Genomic DNA, 15900 nt, shown 5'->3' with positions numbered 1-15900 from the left:
TCTCTGCCCTGATGCTACACCAGCCCAGCCAGCCAAGGACTTGATGGTTTATGCGTGCTGGCCAGCTGGCAGGAGAAGTGACCGTGTTGCTGCCCAGACTTTGCAAAGGTTTGGAGTTCGGGCTTATCTTAACTTGCAATGCTGAATGTGTCAGGAATTAGAGACCAGAAATGTGCAAAATCTTGCTTTGAAAGTTTTTGAAAGACCCACAAGCAAAAAAGTCACTAGGAGACTTCTAAATCAAAACAGTGTATCTATTCCATGCTATAGTCTCCCTTCTCTGATCCAATCCTTAAAAATTATAATCAGGACATAAATGAATCCATAAATGAGTAAAGACAGGACTTCAAAGAAAAGCAAGAAGGGAAACCTTTGTTGGATCAGAAATGATGACTCCTAGAAGGAAAGAATGCAAATGGAAGCCGATGCAGAATGCATTCGTCAGGAGTGTGCCGCAGAACCTGGAAGACCCCCCAGGAATCGCTAGTCAGGAGCAGTGGATGCTCAGCTGGGCAGGGCTCCTGATGGGACAATTAGCTGGGGGACTTGCAGGCTGAGCAGCCAGGCAGTGACTGCTGCTGCAAAACTTCCCAAACCATAGGCAACAATGGGAGTGTCTGCCACCAGATTATTGCAGTGGGCGCAGTAGTCTTGGTAGACGCAGAGAAGTACAATTAAAAAATGTACAGAAGGAAGTGACAGGACTCAATAAACAAAGGAGAGCTAAGGTACCACCAAACTAATCCAAAAATTACTGAGAATAAAGGGAAAATAAAATATTAATTTGAAATGAAAATAAAAGCATGACAAAGTATGATAGGTGAAATGGTGGAGGATTGTGAAATGGAGGTTGGTGGGGAAGAATGTAGATAATGTTGTAAAACTGTGTTTAAGCCTGTATATAAAAATGCAGAAGTAGTTTACCTAAGGACAAAATGGTATTGTAGGAAGCTATAGAGGCTGGTCCTTCCACTGGAACAACCATTGAGCTATAAAGAGCAATTGCAATGAATGATTTGGAAACTCTGGAACCTGGTCAGACATCTATGGGATAATGCTTGAAGAAAGGAGAAGCTGGGCCTGGTGCGGTGGCTCATGCCTGTAATCCCAGCACTTTGGGAGGCCAAGGCGGGCCGATCATGAGGTCAGGAGATCAAGACCATCCTGGCTAATATGGTGAAACTTCTTCTCTACTAAAAATTAAAAAAAAATTAAAAAAAAAATTAGCTGGGTGTGGTGGCAGGTGCCTGTAGTCCCAGCTACTCAGGAGGCTGAGGCAGGAGAATGGTGTGAACCCAGGAGGTGGAGCTTACAGTGAGTGGAGATTGCACCAGTGCACTCTAGCCTGGGTGACAGAGCAAGACTGTCTTAAAAAAAAAAGAGAAAAGAAAAAAGAAAGATGAAAGAAAGAAAGAGCGAAAGAGTGAGCTGCTGGTCCTTTGTGAGTGGTGGACATGAGCCAGCTACCACCTCTATTTCTTAGTCTTGCTGTGCCTCTAAGGGCAGCAACCCACATTCCTGGAGCAGCTGGCTGATGTCAGAGTGAGCATCAGGGACCTTGTCCTCAAAAAATTTGACGTGGTACATTTTGGTCAGTCTGGTGGTGCCCTGAGGGATCAATACGGAGACTTGCCTTGGTTTTGATCCACTTGGCAGCAGTGGCTTCCTCCAGCAGCATCCACTGGAAGATTTAAAGAGACAGACCTTCCCCCTTGTTTGTAGCTAGATATTTGAGGAAATCTTTGGTAGTTCACTAACTAGTCATAGAGATAAAGGAAGAACAACTTCAGTGACAAGAAATACACATTTTGCAAAAGCAGTTTGAAAAAGTCAGAAACTGATGGATCCAGCCTTTAACTAGAGAAAATCCACAGTCCCAGAGGAGGAGAAGCCCTTGATTTTAAGAGTTACCACATTATGATACTCAGAATATCCAGTTTTTAACAAAAAATTATAGAACATACAAAGAAATAGAATAATATGGGCCATTCACAGGAGAAAAAAACTTGGCATAAACTATGTCTGTGATAGCTCAGACATTTGAATTACTAGTCAAAGACATTAAAGCAGCTGTCTTAAATATGCTCAGTGAACTAAAGGAAGTCGCTGACAAATAACTAAATAAAATAGGAAAATTACACATGAGCAAATTAGATTATTAATAGAGATAGAAATTATATATTTTTAAAAAACCAAAAAGAAACTGGAGGTGGAAAGTACATAACTGAAATAAAAAGTTCATTAAAAGAGTTCAGCCGGGCGCGGTGGCTCAAGCCTGTAATCCCAGCACTTTGGGAGGCCGAGACAGGCAGATCACGAGGTCAGGAGATCGAGACCATCCTGGCTAACACGGTGAAACCCCGTCTCTACTAAAAATACAAAAAAAAAAACTAGCCGGGCGAGGTGGCGGGCGCCTGTAGTCCCAGCTACTCGGGAGGCTGAGGCAGGAGAATGGCGTAAACCCAGGAGGCGGAGCTTGCAGGGAGCTGAGATCCGGCCACTGCACTCCAGCCTGGGCAACAGAGCGAGACTCCGCCTCAAAAAAAACAACAACAAAACAAAACAAAAAAAAGAGTTCAACAGATTTGAGCAAGTGGAAGAAAGGATCAGCTAACTTGAAGACAACTGAAATTACCCTGTCTGAGGAACAGAAAAAAAACGCATGAAAGAAAATGAACAGAGCTTGAAGGAACTGTGAGATACCATCAAGGGTACCAACATATGCAACACAGGAGTCTCCAAAGGAGAAGAGAAAAGGAAAGAGTCAGAAAAATACAGTGTTCCCCCATTATCAGCCATTTTGTTTTCTGCACTTTCAGTTACCTTTGGGCAACCACAGTCCAATAATATTAAATGGAAAATTCCAGAAATAAACAATTCACAAGTTTTAAATTGTGTGTAGTTCTCAGTAGCATGATGAAATGTCATTCTGCCCTGCTCTGCCCACTCAGGACATGAATAATCCCTTTGTCCAGCATATCCATGCTGTATACACTATCTGCCCATTAATGTACAGGAAAAAAAACACACTGTATACAGAGTTTGGTACAATCTACAGTTTCAGATATTCACTGGAACGTATCCCCCACAGATAATGGGGGAACAGGAGACCACTGTATTTAAAGAAATAATGGCTGAAAACTTCCCAAATGTAATTAAAGAAATGAATCTACACATCCAAGGAGCTCAACGAATTCCGAGCAGGTTGTACTCCAAAAGATCTATGCCAAGACACATTACAGTTAGATTGTCAAGACATAGACAACGAGAGAATTTTGAAGGCAGGCAGAGAGAAGTGACTAATCACAATCAAGGCGTCCTTAATAAAATTATCAGGTGATTTCTCAATAGAAACTAAGGAGGCTCAAAGGCAGTGGGGTGACATATTTAAATGCCCTGGAAGGGGGAAAATACCTGTCAACCAAGAATTCTGTATGTGACAAATCTATCCTTCCAGAATGAAGCAATAACTAAGACATTCTCAGATAGACAAAAGTTGAGGGAATTCATTACCAGTAGACCTACCCTAAAAGAAATGTTAAAGAAATTATTTAGTCTTAAATGAAGAAACACTAGACAGTAACTCAAAACCATACAAAGAAATAAAGAACATAGGTAAATATACAAGTCAATAATATTGTACTTTTGGCTTGTAACTCTTTTTTTTCTATAAAATTTAAAAGTCAAATGCGTAATACAATAACTATAAACACTGTTAATAGGCGCACACTATATAAAGATGTAATCAGTGACAACAGCAATATAAAGGGTGAGGGATGGAGATGGATAAAAGCAGTGTTTGTGTACTATTGAAACTAAGTTGGAGCTGACTGTAGTGGCTTACACCTGTAATCCCAGCCTTTGGGAAGCTAAAGTGGGAGGATCGCGTGAGACCAGGAGTTCAAGTCCAGCCTGGGCAATATAGTGATACCCCATTTCCACAAAAAACAATTTAAAATTAGCTAAGTGTGGTGATGTGTGCCTGTAGTCCTAGTTACTTGGAAGGCTGAGGTGGAAAGATTGCTTGAGCCCAGGAGTAGGAGGTTGCAGTGAGTTAAGACTGTGCACTCCAGCCTGGGCAACAGAGTGAGTCCTGTCTCAAAAAAAAATTCTAAGTTGGTATTCAAACTAGGGTGTTATAAGTTTAAGACATTAATTATTATCCCCAATGTAACCACTAGGAAGATAATTAGAAAATGTACAAAAAGGAAAGAACAAATGGATCAAAATGGAACATTACAAACATTCAACTAAAGAATTTTTAAATGGGCAGGAATTGAGAAATAAAAAATATATATGATACACAGAATGCAAAAAGCTAAATAGCAGAAGTGAATCATTTCTTATCAGTAATTAAATATTATATATATATACACACCCACACATATATATACACACATATATATAGCTTGAAATTTTTAATTAAAAGTCAGAGATTGGCAGATTGGATTTTTAAAAAGCTGAAGTGCCTTGGACAAAGATGCTGAGTTAAAGGAGGTTGTCTTCCCTACTGAGTAATGGAGAAGCTCCAGGGCCCCAAGATACGGTGGGTCCCAGGGGAAAGGGGGAGGAGCGAGGATGGGGTTGGGATGTGAGGTTAAGCACAAGGGTGGTAGCTAAGTATCCATATATGAAACATGTTGCTGACCCCACACAGCAAGCAACTAGCCTCTGCCAACCCACAGGAGATAGGAAGGGTCTGATGTCAGGACACCAGAGGTATGGCAGGTGGGAGAATGGGGGAGGCACTGGAAAGGAAAGAGTGGGGTTTGTGACCATAATACTGAATAACTAGAGTCTTTCATGGGAGAGAGAGGGAGTATTTACTTCTCAGAACTTATGAAGCTATGGGAAGTAAGATGATAAGAAATTAGTGTAGGGATAGACAAACTGACAAGTGGAATTGACTACACAGCCCAGAAGTAGACTCAAGTATGCGCATAAATGGAGCTGAGGACACAAGTAGCTTTTTATGCCAGTGGGGAGAGGACCTGTTCAATGAATGGAGCTGGAAACAATACAAATTCATAGAGGAAAGAATGAAGTTAGATCTCTACCTCACACCATACACTGAAATCAACCAAAGATAAAGACTTGGCTCTCAAAATCAAAACTTAAAACTTTTAGTAGAAATAATAGATGGCTATCTTTTGGATATTTTGTGGAAAGATTCATTAATCAAGAACAAAAAAGCATTCCTTTTACAATATGAATAAACATGACTATATTGTAATGCATGATCTGGTTTCTAAAATGGTATATTAAATTAAACATGGAGTTAAGTTGCACATGGACAGACTCTATCTGTAATTCACCCAACTGACAAAAGGTGTGTATAAAGAATATATAAAAACTCATATAAATCAATGAGAAAAGCACAGAGAGTCCAATGGAAAAATGGACTAGGGACATGAGCAAGTGCTTCATGGAAGAGAAAACTCATATGGCTCACATGTGTTCAGATTCATTAATAATGAGGAAAACACCAGAGGAAGCCACAATAAGCCACCAGTTCACACTATTCGACTGTCAATTCCAAGTGTGGAGAGGACACGAAGCAATAGGACTTCTTATACCCTGCTGTGAGAGTGTAACATGTGCAACACCTTTAAAAAACAGTGGCCTTATCTCTGAGAGCTGGACATTCTAGCAATTGTACCACTAGGAATAGCCCCGGGAGAAATGGTTGCACCTGTACAACAGGAGATCTGTCAAGATTGAGCTGCACAGCTGGGTAGTGAAAAATTGGAAACCGTCTCCATGCCCAACCATAGCAGAGGGGGTAATTAAGTGCGGTATGGGGTGGAACAGCCACAGAAGCAAACGCGAACAGACTACAGTGACACACGGTATGGACGGACCTTGGCAATTCAGTATTAAGTGAAAAAAGTGATTCCCCAAAGACTCCAGATATTACATACACACAACGTCCTTTCTGTTAAAAAAAAAAAAAGAAAAAGTTACCAATGTATTGCATGTATGTACTCTTCAGGAATATTATACATCTCTCTCTCTCTCTCTCTCTATATATATATATACATACACACACACACACACACACACACATATACATACATGTAAGGAACAAAATTTAAAGGAAAGCAAGAGAATGAAAAACATGAGCGGGGTGCAAGGACTCGGAATGGCGGCCCTGACAGCAGACAAAGACGACATCAGACTCTGCTTTTGTTTTCAGTGCTTCCTCCATTATCATAAATAAACAAAATACAGAGTCAGTGAAGGAAGCAGGTCACTCAGATCAAGGATGAATCGGTGTTCCCACCTAGGATTGGGATTAGTGTGACTCTGGGCACCTGGGATCCAAAACAAGGGGAAAGAGGCAACCACCATTCGCTACGCCAGACCCTGGCAGTGACGTTCACAGCTCCAGGAGTTCACACATGACCTTCTTGGGAAGCGATACGAATATCCCCCGTATCCTTGTGAGGAATACGGACTCAGAGTAGATTAAAAATTTATGAGGTTATAGAACCAGCAGCATCTCCACACTGGCCTAGAACCCAGGTCTGTCTGATGCCAAAGTCCAAATGCAGGTTACGGTGCCAATTAGTTTCCGATCGCTCTGCTAAGAGGAGCTTTGGATTCCTGCAAAGAGTGAGAGAGGTGGGCCTGGGACGCCTCTGGGGGATATCAGAGCAGCAGGATCAGATGCAGGTCCTGGACTGAGCCTGCAGGTAAGAGAAGCAGCTCACAGGCCGGGTCTGGGGGTGCAGGCCAGTCCCCATCAGACTCCCAGTGACTGTGGCCACTTGAGTTAAGGGCCAGGGTGTGACCTTCCATGGTCAGAATGGGGCTCTCCTAAGTGGAGTGAAAGACAAACCTTAGAGCTTTAGGTGGGTCCTTCTGAATCTCTGGGGCCACAGAAGGAAAACTAGGCACTGCAGCCTGATGGGGATGGGAGGGGTCAAGTTGTGCAGCCTCCCTCTCGCTGCGCAGCCTCTTGGGAGGGAGCGCGCAGGCCATCTGTGAGGACCTGCACCCTTAGCCTTATACCCTTTGCTGGGTGTGTGAGTGCTCAGCTCTCAGTGCAGAGAGACAGCCCTATGGTAGCTGCCTCTGCCCTCCTTTCCTCTCCGAGCTCCTCTGCTCTGCCCCAGCTGACCTCTAGGTGTGAGCCCAGACCTGCCCACACATCCTGTGCTGCATCCTCAGTGCTCCCAGCCCTGCCCCACTTGCAGGCTCCCTCACTCAGTTCCCCTTGGACATTTGAATGTGTCTCCAACACACTCTCGTACTCCATCTTTTTTTAAAATTAATTAATTTATTTTGAGATGTAGTCTTGCTCCATTGCCTAGGCTGGAGTGCAGTGGCACAATCTTGGCACACTACAACCTCCACCTCCCGGGTTCAAGAGATTCTCCTGCCTCAGCCTCCCAAGTAACAGGATTACAGGTGGTGCCATCAAAGCAGGCTAATGTTTTGTATTTTTAGGAGAGACAGGGTTTCACCGTGTTAGCCAGGATGGTCTCGATCTCCTGACCTTGTGATCTGCCTGCCTAGGCCTCCTGACATGCACCATCTTTTGACCATCAGTTAGACACACACAAACACACACACACACATTATTTAATCCCACCTGTCTCCTCTATGCACAGTTTTCCCAACATTTTATTAAAATTTCAAACATAAACAAGACTGGAAAAGGCTTTACAGAAAAAAAACAAAAAACAAAAAACAAAAAAACCTGAACCCAGCACCTGGATGCGACCAGGGCTAACGATTGTCCTCCGCCCCATCACATAACTGCCCACCCATCGCCCCAGTCTGCCTCATTTCAGACTGGTTGCAGACATCCACACACCTCGCTGAGATGCACACACGGTACTAAAGCACCTATTTTTGTGTTCTGTCTGCTTCTGTCACACACACACATATGTGTTTCGTAGTTGAAAATAGTTTCTGTCCCGACTTTTTCTTCTATTCCACACCTGCCTTTCATGGTGTTGAAGCAGCACCCGTCAGGACCCTTCCTGCAGACGGAGTGCCTGTGTCCCCCAGATTCACATGCTAAAGTCCTAACCCGAGGGTTGTGTGTCATAAAGCAGAGCCTTTGGTGTCAGCTCACGAACGAGGGACCCCGATGACAGGATTCGTGAGTGTCTTTAGAACAGGCATCCGAGTCGGACCTCACTCTCGACTCCCTGCGTGAGGACAACCAGAGGGGGCCATCGGAGGACCAGGAAGGGGCTCTCACCAGACACCGGATCTGCTGGTGCCGTGACCTGGGACTTCCCAGGCTCTGGAATGGTGAGAAATACATGTTTGTTGCCTAAGCCCCTGGTGCGTGGTACTTCTGTGGAACAGGCGGAACAGACTAGAACACCAATGAATGCTTACAATTAGTCGAACAAGCAACTCAGAGTATTGTTGCAACCTCCACTGTGGAGGAAGACTGCTTGGTGCTCACTGGAGGGAAGAGGCCAGCAGCTCTGGGGATACCCCAGATGGCGAGGTCCTTTCTAGATGCCAAACAGCGGCGGGACTCAGGCTCAAGCCCTGGCAGGGAGACAGGAGCTCCTCATGATCCCCTCTGCTAAGAAGCACAGGAGGAAGGAAAGACCACCTGTCAGCAAAGCACAGTCTCGCTTTGGGGAGGAGCTCACAACAGGCCATGAAGGCTCCCAAGTTCCGGCAAGCACCATTACCATGGTTTCTGCTTGCCAGCAGATCCCAGGAACAGGTAGCTCCTGGGAGGTTGTGTGAGTGCTCGGAATGTACTACACAACAGACACCACCTGGGCATGAGTCTCACATGGAAAGCACCCTGGATGCTTGCTAGTGGGATAATACAAAGGAACGGCTCCAGCCTCCAGTGGAAAATTAATACAAGCCACTGAATGAGGCGCTGGGGATTAGGGTCTTCACAAGGGCAATCCTGCTCCCTGTTCCCACTTTCATTCCAGCTGGTCAGCCTGAATCCACCCATTCCCTTCAACGTCTCACAGCAAACATGCAGACCAGAATATCCCCCATAAGTTTGTCTAATATCCACCACTAGAGACACTATAAATTCCTACACATTTCCCACTAAAATAGACTTGTGATTAGCAACATCACACCCCACAGGCACTTAATGAATGGATTTTCCCCCTGTGGCAAAGCGTGACATGATTTAAACAAAGTCCCTGACCGCTGGAAACTGATGTTTGTAACGTGCCCAGTGCCCAGCAGGCAGAGCCTGAAGTAAAAGGCTGTGAGGGAGTCTATAAGGTGGACCAGCTGGATCCAAACTGTTAGGTGACCCTGGAAGCATTTTCTGTGAGAAGAAAAAGGGTTAATGGCAAGTGATCGCCTGTTGCATCTAGAGGCTTTGTAAACTTATGTGGTGTTGGTGTAACACTTTTCACATTAAGCGAGGTTAGCTCATTCTCCTATGGAGAAGACTTGATTGAAATGAAGATGGCTTCCAACAAAGAGTATGATTTAAAGATGGAGTGGTTTATGCCCATCAGTATCTTACATTTTAACGGAAGAATGTAGAGTTTAAAAAGCAGGTCCTAAAGAGGTGTATAACATGATTATAATTTCATTTAGAAAATGGGTCTCATACACAGAAAAAATGTTAAAAGGGAAGCTGCAAGAGGTGCCAATCAAAATGCCTGCAGTAGCCATTGGTGCGTGGGAGGACTGTGAGTGACTTAGGTTTTTATACCAAGAATTTTTGTAACTTCCCTGTTTTCCATTTTGATTTTTTTTTGTTTTTTTTTGTTTGTTTGTTTTCCATTTTGAATGTGTACTGATAAAACATATATATTTTTTCAAAGTGAAAGTTTACAATCCTGGTCACAATCAATTTTCTATCATTCTTGCCAGAAACGCATAAAAGAGAAAATGTCTTAGTTTTTACCTAGTATTAGAACCAGAGTCAGGCTATACTTCGAAGTAAAATTCAGCATAACCTGGATTCACTAAATCAAAGAAAACCAATTTAGAAGAAACATTAGTGGGTTGTGTGAAAGAGCATTTTCACACTAAGTGATATTTAATCCTTGGTTGCTGAAACTAGGCACAACTCTTAAGCAATTTTCAGGTTTGAGAAACTGATGACTGGGGCACATCTCCTGGGCGGCCTTTCTCTGACCCAGGAAGCTGCCTGCCTCTTGAGCTGCAGAACCCAGCTGGCCTTCCCTGGCCTGGAACTCTGGCACTGCCCCCAGCGCGTTTCCACGAAGGGCAGAGCTTCTGGGGCACTCAGGAAGAGCAAGGCAGGAACTTCTGTCCTCTGCTCACCTGGGGGAGACTGACTTACTGGGGCTCCCTGTGGAATTGGGATGTGGGGAAAACACCATGGGCCACTCTCAAAATAAAGTGTATGTTTAACGCAACTTTGTTCCAAATTCCAGGTTGCCTGGAACTGAAACAAAATGTATTTTCCATATAAATTTTAAATAAACTTACATGAAAAAATTAAAGTTTAAAAATTGTCAGAACTTTTAGAAATGAAAAAACCTGAGAATGTACCTGTCAGACATTAAAGTGTAGCTCAGGAAGGTCCAGTAATTAAAACAGCATGGTTTAGGACATAGATCAACAAGAAAGAAATAAACGTGTAGAAACGGCTCTGAGTCTAGTGCTTATGGCAAGCACTAGGAAAAGGGGGCCTTTGAATTAGATGGGAAAGGTGTATTGTTTCATAAACAAGGTGGTAACCATTAGTTAAGTCTCTGAGATAAAGTAACCTTAGCTCTCTCCCTGTATGCAAAAGTAAGTTCAGGATGGCTTGAAAATCAAAACATAAGGAAAACCAAAAGAGAAAAATTATGAAAATATCAGCAAAGAGTTCTAGATGATATTTGTAAAACTCTGGAGTAAGAAACACTTTTTAAAGGAAGACAGGAACATTTGACAACTTTGACTTCAGAAAAATGTATGACCTTCACATTGCAAAAGACATGATAAACACAAAATTTTAAGAGACAGACTGAAAGAAATACATTGGAAACACATCGATCACAGAAGTATTATCCCTAACATGCAAAGACCACTTAATACTGACAATACAAACAACTCCATTTAAAAGTGTGCAAACATTTGAAAAGCTAATTCATACAAGAGGAACTGTGAAACAGTAAAAAGAGAATGACAGTATGTTCAGAGTCATTAGTAACAATTAGAAAGAAAACAATATTGTCAGTGTCTGACAACACTGGCACAAAGGTGCTTCTTGCAATTTTGTTTGCAAAACCTAAACTTGGTCATAAACCTAATATCCTATAGCGAACATCGGTTGACTAAGCCATGGTATATGCACATCATGAAAGAGGGTGAAGTTCCTGACAAGAAGAAAACATGTCTCTATGAAACGTCATGCACGTAATCCATGCCATATTGTTGAAGGAATCAAAAGAGGAAGCTGCAGAATGATTCATATGGTGTACGGTAACCTCTCAACGTGAGTGAATACGTATAGAGAAAAAACATGTATTTATCCTCTATTATTAAAATGGCATTTTGAGGTGGTATTCAGAAAGGGAGGTGCAGAATATTTTTAATTTATGTACTATCGTATTTAAACTGATACAATGAGCATGTCATAAGGTTATAAGTTCTAAGTATAAGTTAGGTATTAAATTCTCCCCTATCTAAATGTTGCTCCATGGCCAGACACAGTGGCTCATGTCTGTAGTCCCAGCACTTTAGGGGGCTGAGGCGGGCAAATCGCTTGAGCTCAGGAGTTTGAGACCAGCCTGGGCAACATGGTGAAACCCCATCTCTACGAAAGTTGGCTCAGCGTGGTGGCATGAGCCTGTGGTCCCAGCTACTTGAGAGGCTGAGGTGGGTGGATTGCGAGAACCCAAGTGGCAAAGGTAGTAGTGAGCTGAGATTGTGCCACTGCACTGCAGCCTGGGTGACAGAGTAAGACCCTGTCTCAAAAAAATAATAAAAAATAATTTAAAAAATGTTGCTCCATGATCCAGGGCAGCTGGGTTGGGAGGATGAGGCCAGCTGGGTGCACTGATCTGTGAGGGGTAGACCCAGGAGGCATCAGGTGACCTCAGTAGTCTGGGGTCCCAGGTGCCTCTAGAGGAACCCCGAGCAGCTCTGAGCCATGAGGTGTGGGTGCTCCTTCTTCCAAGCATGAGGAGCCTCCCTCACACACCCTCCCTGAATAATGTCGGTCCTGCCTCTGGGCGTATGTCCACTGGGCCCTCCACGGTTGGGCCATCTGGCCCCACTCAGCAGCATGACCTACTGGAATGGTGGCAGAGACCCCAGAGGACCTGGGCCAGGACAGCTGCAGCTGCTGGGTGCCCAGAGTAGAGGACAGGGCTGTTCTGTGCAGGCTGGAGTGGGCGTTTCCCCTGTGGGGTCAGCTGGGACTCCCTGCAGTGACAGGAGGAGTATGGCAGGCAGGGTGGGGACCGGGATGTGATGTGAGGGCAGGAAGAAGGCTGTGCCAGTGTGAGAGAGTGTGTGTGTGCATTTGACTGTGTGCGAGTGTGTGTGTGTGTATGCACACGTGCATGCCTGTGTCTGTGCACCTGGAGTGCTTTGAGACAATGATTCTTATCTTTCCATTTCATTTTAGACTGTATTAAATGACTCTGGATGAAACTTATTGTAGAGGGTAGGAGTGCAATATCTAAACCCTGAAACCCTGGGAAATCATGTATAAAGTTGCTTTTTAAAATATAAACTTATACATTTTACGGAAAGGAAAATGAAATTGCAAACAGAGTAAATAACTTACTCAGCATCGTGTCTGAGTAGATTTCCTATTACTCTATGTTCTGTGAGAAGTGTATCCTGTAATTGAGATTCTCTGGGAAGAATACGCATTTGTTATGGCTGCACAATTTTATTTCATCAAGGAACAGGGTACCCTTTAGAACGTATGCTTAAAACTGGATCATGGTCCTCTTTATAAAACGGTCCTCTTTCAGCTTTTGTAGTTTGGAGGGTGAAAAAGTGGCGTGCAGTTGGGCTGGAATTGTGCAGTGTTGGGGCAGAGCTGTCATTAGTGGATATATTTAGAGTTGAAACGACAAGACCTAATTCTCAATGAATCACTATTAGAAACATTAAAAGACATTCAGGCTCACAACATTACATGTGTTTAAAGAAAGAAAATAACTACACTTGGCCTTATTTTTGTGCATACGTTCAAATGTTATTTATGAAGAATTCTATAATTTTTTTCAAGTAAGGTAAGTGCAATACACTACATGAATGGCTATAAATGTTAAGTGAAACATTTCTACTTTCCATTATGTCATCAGTTTCTTTGAAGACATTAAATAGAGGACGTATTTTCCTAAGTAATTCGAGTTAAGGCAAGGGTACAACCATGTTACAGACAGATAAAATATTCCCATTAAATTTACAAACTTACCCAAGTGAAGATGGACTCGGGGCATCATCTGCTTCCTGTGGAAAAGTGAAGCACAATTCATAGGACGAACAAAGACCTTGTTGACATTCAACTTATTCTCAAACAAAATTCAACTTCATTACTAGTCAGTTCTGAGTAACGGTGCATTAAGGATGCCTGGACATGGAACAGGATCTCAGTAGTGGGACATCACCCTTCCTCCCAATTCTTGTATTATGGGCTGAACTGTATCTTCCTCCAAATTCATAGGTTGACATCCTGACACCCAGTATCTGAGAATGTGACTATATGTGGAGACAGGGTCTTGAAAGAGGTAACTGATGTTAGATGAGGCTATCAGGGTAAACCCTAATCCAGAGTGACTGGTGTCCTTATAAGAAGCAGAGATTATGACAGAGACACAAACAGAGGGAAGACTGTGGGAGGACGCAGAGAACAGGTGGCCGTCTACAAGGCAAGGAGAGAGGCCTTGGGAGAAACCAACCCTGCAGACACTGTGCTCTGGGACTTCCAGCTTCCAGATATGTGAGAAAATACATTTCTTGTTCCAACACCCCATGTGTGGTTCCTGCTTGTGGAATCTCTAGCAAAGAAAAACAACCTGCTACATGTGCACACACGTTGTTTTCGGTGCTCTTGGGTAAGAACCTGGGAGTGGGAGTGCTGGGTCATATGATAAGTATATGCTCAGCATCTGAAGCTTTGCCAGAGTGCCTACCGATGTGGCATCATCTTTCATCCCCATGAGCAATGGATGAGACTTCCAATTCTCCCACCTCTTCACCAACACTTGGTATTACTCATCTTCTTTTTAATTTTTTTTTAGAGACAGAGTCTTGCTTTCATTGCTCTTGGGTAAGAATTGGGGAGTGAGAGCACTGGGTCATATCATAAGTACCTACTCAGCATCAGAAGGTTTGCCAAACTGCTTGGTGATGTGGCACATGGCATCATCTTTCATCCTCATTAGCAATGGATGAGACTTCCAGTTCTCCCACTTCTTCACCAACACCTGGTGTTGTTCATCTTTTTAAAAACTATTTTTTTTAGACATAGGTTGCCCAGCCTGGTCTCAAACTCCTGGCCTCAAACAATCCTTCTGCCTCCTTGGACTCCCAAAGTACTGGGATTTCAGGTGTGAGCCACTGTGCCTGGTTTACATTGCAAATCATTTTTTATTGTAGCCTTTCTAACATGGGTGCCATGCTATCTTATTGTGGTTTTTGCTTGTGGATCCCTGATGGCAAATGATGTTGAGCACCATGTGCTTTGTCATTCGTATTACAGCCTTGGGGAAGTTTTGTGTTCAAATCTTTTGCTCAATTAAAAACAGAGTTTTCTTGTTACTAGTTTTGAAAATTCTTTAAATATTCTGGATACAAGTATATGACTTGTAAATATTTTATTTTAGTCTGTGGCTTATATTTTCATTCTCTTAATGGTGTCAATTGAAGGGAAATTTTTAGATGCTTAAAGTCAAATTCATTCATTTTTCCGGAAATAATGTTTTTGGTATCTATCAAAGAAAACATTGCCTAACAGAAGACCCCAAAGATATCCTATGGAGGGAGACGCGGAGGCGGACGAGATGGCGGCAGCAGCTGCATGGGCGGGAGGCGCCGCAGTGGTGGAGGCAGTGGTGGGGCTGGCGGGGGTTCCAGCTGCGGGACAGGCAGAGGCCGTAGCTGCATGTTGGGTAAGTGGAAGACAGATGATATGCCTGTGAAAATTGACAAGTGGGATGGATCAGCTGTGAAAAACTGGATGATTCTGCCAAAAAGGCACTTCTGGAAAAATACAAATATGTGGAGAATTTTTGTCTAATCGATGGTCACCTCACTATCTATACAATCTCCTGTTGCTTTGCCATAGTGGCTGTAACTTGGGATTATACGCATCCCTTTCCAGAGTCCAAGCCCATTTTGGCTTTGTGCGTCATATCCTCTTCTGTGATGATGGGAATTCTGACCATTTAGACCTCATCTGAGGAGATCATCTTTCTCATGGCCCACAGAAAAGAGCCTACAGGCGTGGATTCTGGTGATATTTGGGAGCTGCCCTCCAGTCTTAAAAGGTTTGATGGCAAATACACCCTGAAGCTGACCTTCATCAGTAGGAGAATAAAACAGCAGCGGGAAGCTAAGTTCACCAAGTCTATTGCTGAGTTTTGACCCCAGTGGGACACTGGTCATGGATGCATGAGCCTGCAATGTCCAGGCTCCATGACAGTCTCACCATAGGAAGAAACATTAAATAGCCAATTTTAAGGTAGTCCTCTTTCTGCTGGATCTTGCTGAATTACTGAACTGCGTGGTGGGGGAGATAAAAAGAATTTAAAATGGGTAAAGTAAGAACTGTTAAAAAGTCCATGTTTTGTCCTGAAATTTTAGTCTATTCTGGATAAACAGGATTTTCTGACACAGATATGAGAAGTTGTAGCTCTGATGTCTAGCCGTAGTCACCTCGGTATTCTGTTTGCATTATTTTAATTTGCTTTTCTGCAAAAGCATTTTTGCTAAAAATTGTACAGACTTTTCCCTTTGTAC

The 15900-nt window shown here is 43.2% G+C and overlaps 1 pseudogene; it reads left to right on the top strand.

Annotated features, from left to right (window-relative positions):
• The first annotated feature begins 14959 nt into the window (after positions 1 to 14959).
• LOC113222673 lies at positions 14960 to 15611 on the top strand (annotated as a pseudogene).
• The last annotated feature ends 289 nt before the right edge of the window (positions 15612 to 15900 follow it).

This window comes from Piliocolobus tephrosceles, unplaced genomic scaffold, assembly GCF_002776525.5.
Source record: "Piliocolobus tephrosceles isolate RC106 unplaced genomic scaffold, ASM277652v3 unscaffolded_33278, whole genome shotgun sequence".
NCBI classification, from domain to species: Eukaryota; Metazoa; Chordata; class Mammalia; order Primates; family Cercopithecidae; genus Piliocolobus; species Piliocolobus tephrosceles.
This window is presented reverse-complemented; position numbering and strand designations above follow the sequence as displayed.